Source organism: Silene latifolia, chromosome Y (genome assembly GCF_048544455.1).
Source record: "Silene latifolia isolate original U9 population chromosome Y, ASM4854445v1, whole genome shotgun sequence".
NCBI classification, from domain to species: domain Eukaryota; kingdom Viridiplantae; phylum Streptophyta; class Magnoliopsida; order Caryophyllales; family Caryophyllaceae; genus Silene; species Silene latifolia.
The window spans coordinates 92867340-92871398 of record NC_133538.1 but is presented as its reverse complement, the minus strand read 5'-3'; the positions used below and the strand labels follow the sequence as shown (position 1 = coordinate 92871398).

Here is a 4059-nt window from a genome sequence, read left to right as displayed (position 1 = left end):
AGCGGCTAGCTGGGCAACCTGAGTTTCAAGTGCCTTGATAGAAGCATCTTTTTGTTGGTCGCTTAACTTCCACTGCTTTTTTAAAGACTGCAACATCGTCTTCAACTCACCTATCTCACTTACCCCACCAGAAGACGAGGCACCTTGATTAGGTGTAGGAAAGGAAGGAGGCTTCTGAAAGCCTTGTTGAGTCTTATGTGGAGGGACATTTGACTGCTGCTGGTGCGGAGGAGGGGTAGGATTGAGCACATTTTGACTAGTCCACCTCAAATTGGGATGGACTGCCCCTTGGTTATTATAATAGGAACCCCCTCCTTGCCTGTATTGTTGAAAGGCAAGGACCTGTTCCTTCTCTGTAAGCCAGCCAACAGCAGTGTGACCGTCGTTGCTACCACACCTCTCACATGTGATGGTCTCCCCTCTAGTAAGCATATGGACCGTCTGAGGCTCCCCAGCAGAATGTAACTCCAACTTATCAAATCTAGCATTCATGGCTTCCAGCTGAGCCACCACTTGTTTATCGACTGCATGAACTATTCTAATACCATCCCTCGGGTTTCCATATTCAGCACTGTGGTTCGCCATCTCTTCAATAAGGGCCCATCTCTTATCATCGTCAGTATTCTCTTGGAATCTCCCATTAGATGACGCATCAAGTATGGCTCTATGATCATCATACAGCCCATTGTAGAACTGGTTAGACAGAAACCATGTGTCAAAACCATGGTGAGGAAGAGACCTCACCAACTTCTTGAAACGGGACCATGCTTCATAGAGAGTCTCATCAGGTGCCTGCTTGAAACTCGTAATCTTTGCCCTCAGCTGATTAGTGCACTGTGGAGGGAAATATCTCTTATAAAAAGCAAGAGCAAGGGTCTCCCAATTTGTAACCCCTGCAGCCGTACGGTCCAAGTCAGTCAACCACTCCCTGGCTGGATCGGTCAAAGAAAAAGGAAATAGAACTTCCTTAATCTTGTCTTGAGTTACCCCCTTTGCGGCGGGGATAGTAGAACAGTAGTCCGTAAAGACCTCCATATGCTTCCTCGGGTCTTCACCTACCACACCTCTATAGAGATTTCTCTCCACCAGATTGATATAGGAAGGACGGATGTCAAATGTATTCCCATCCTCAGTCTGGAGATTGAAACCTTTAGGAATATACGATGCTTTAGGCTCCGAGTGACTAGCAATGTTAGGCATCTTTACTGGTTGAAAGACAGAAATAGGAATGTCTTCTTCTAAAGACTGGTCTTCTGCGAAAAGAGAATGATGTAGCTCTGGCTCGAAAGTACTCAAGTCTTCCTTTCGTGGTTTTCTCTGCAGACGGAGTCTATGCCTGAATAGTCTCTCTGGCTCTAAATCAGCTGAAACTAACTCAAACCTGTCTGACCTAGGCATAAACAACACTGAAAGAAAATAAATAAGAACTGTCTCAAGGAATAAAAATTCCCTAAGACGGATAAAATAAAGGAAACAAAGACAGATAGGGCAATTGCCTCCCCGGCAACGGCGCTAAAATTTGATACGTCTGTCGTGCACCTATCAAAAATAAACTAACTAAACTAACTATATAGCTAGGGAAGTCAGGTCGATCTCCTCAGGGAGGCAAGATATCTGTAGAAGTCCGTCTATTTGGTCACAAATGGGGGGGGTATTTAAATTGGTTTTCTAAACTAAAAGGGTAAAAGGAAAGAGAAGCAGAGATAAGAGCAATAAAGGCAAGAAAATAGAATTAAACTATCAGATAGAGAAGGGACATGTCAGGATTTCGGTTCACTACGGCAGTCTAGTGACTCAACTGTAAACAACTTAGACAAATTAATGCGAGACGAATATGGAAAGGTCCTTCCGGTCCACTTTATACCCTAAACTTCCACTAACTTAACTTCCGTCCTCGTCAGGGTAGTCTACTGTTCATAGCAGGCCTATTTAGTCCAATCTTCCGATCCAGGATTAAATTTAGCCAGATTAAAGGGTGACTCAGAAGCGTGCACTCAACTAAGTCGGTAAAATATAGTTAAATTGTTATCTCACAATTAATTCATCTAACCTATTTACTACATCGTCACATTTCTACCGTAGATCCCCTAATCCCAACATGAAATAGATTTAGCTACTCATATCGCTATTAATATTATCAAAACTAACAACAAACGATGAACTAACAATAAACATAATGAAATAATAAATAAAGTGCATAAAAGAGAATTAGGGCAGAAAGTAAATGAAGCAAAACAAGTAATTAAAGCAAATGAAATAAAGATTATTATTAAGAAAGGAGAAAGAGATTACAATCGTGAGAATCCGGCGTAAAGAACGACAAAATCCAAGCGAATTAACCCCGAAAGCAAAGTTGCAGTGAAGGATGAAAATAATAGATGAAAAACTGAAATAAAGTGTCGATGATAATAGAATAGATGATCCTAATGACCTAGTAACGTAATGCTTAAATAGAAAATAAACTAAGTCCAAAAGCTAAAACAAGCTTACGGGCTAATTAAAGCCCACGCCAGCAGAAACCACTCGATCAAGTAGAATAAATCCACTCGATCGAGCAAAACACCAGAAAATCTACTCGATCGAGTAGATTAGTTACTCGATCGAGTAACCTCTCTTTTCAGCACCTCTTGATCGAGCAATTAACTGCTCGATCGATCAACTGAGGCCATAAAAACCACTCGATCGAGTAACAAAACCACTCGATCGAGTCTTTTTCCTTCAAATCAGCCTAAACTCGTCACCGACTGCCTCGTAAACCTTGCCTTCACGCATTCCAATGCAGTATCTCACTCTGGAAAATCCCGTCTCTTCAAAATGCATGCAAAAAGGACGAAAAATGGTACGATTCCACTACTTTCGCGTTCATTTCTACAAAACGGACAAAACGAACCAAAGTAGCCAATTCGGGGCATAATACTATATAAACAGTACAAAAATGCATGGAAATACATGCTAAAATAGGCTAATAAGACTATACAATATGCACGTATCAACGACTGTCAAAAAGCCTTCGACAGGATAAAGGAAATCCTATCCAAGCCTCTTGTCCTCATGCCACCTCTACCGGGGATTCCTTTATCCCTATACCTGACTGTTACCGACACAGCCATGGGAGAAATGCTAGCACAAACAGTCTACGGCGAAGAACGAGCCATCTACTACATCAGCAAAAAGTTCATCAAATACGAGACAAGGTACACCCAACTGGAAAAGACATGCCTTGCCCTAGTATGCTCAACAAAGAAGATGCGGCATTACATTATCAGCTACACGGTCAACATCTACTCCAAGATGGACCCAATCATATACATCTTCGAGAAACCCGTACTAAACGGAAGGCTGTCAAGGTGGACACTCATGCTGTCCGAGTTTGATCTCAAGTTTGTACCGCTCAAGGTTATCAAGGGAAGGGTAGTCGTCGATTTCCTGACAAAAAATCCCGTCAACGAGGATCCAACGACCGACACATGGTCACTTCCTGACGAAGACATCCTTTGTGCCGACTCCGACGCATGGGACCTATACTTCGACGGTGCATCTAATATGAGAGGCATCAAGGTAGGAATCCTTCTAATATCACCAGAGGGAGAACATGTTCCGATCTCAGTCAAGCTAGACTTTGCCGTCACCAACAATGCCGCTGAATATGAAGCATGCCTCATCGGCCTACAAGCAGCCATCACACTTGGCATCAAGAGACTGAGGGTCCACGGCGATTCCTCGCTCATCATCAATCAGGTGTCCGGATCATGGAAAATCTGAATTGATAGCTTAGCTCCCTACCGAGCAAAGATCAATCAAGAGGCCGAGTTCTTCGACCAAGTCGACTACTTCCATTTGCCGCGAGAGGAAAATCAATTTACCGATGCCCTGGCAAAACTTACCGCGCTCGTCAACATACCTGAGGACATGACATCGATGCCCCTATATGTCGAGAGAAGGAGCGAGCCAGCTCACATTTGTGCCATCAACAACGACGAGGAAAGCCATGTCGAACTTTGGTACCAAGCCATCCTCAACTACAAAACCAAAAACGAATTCCCTCCTAACTCTGGCCTA

The 4059-nt window shown here is 43.2% G+C and overlaps 1 non-coding gene across 1 annotated transcript; it reads left to right on the top strand.

Annotated features, from left to right (window-relative positions):
• Positions 1–718: 718 nt before the first annotated feature.
• Positions 719–824, top strand: LOC141636162 (small nucleolar RNA R71). The gene has a single exon (XR_012540794.1). It is a non-coding gene; the product is annotated as a small nucleolar RNA R71 (small nucleolar RNA).
• Positions 825–4059: the final 3235 nt, after the last annotated feature.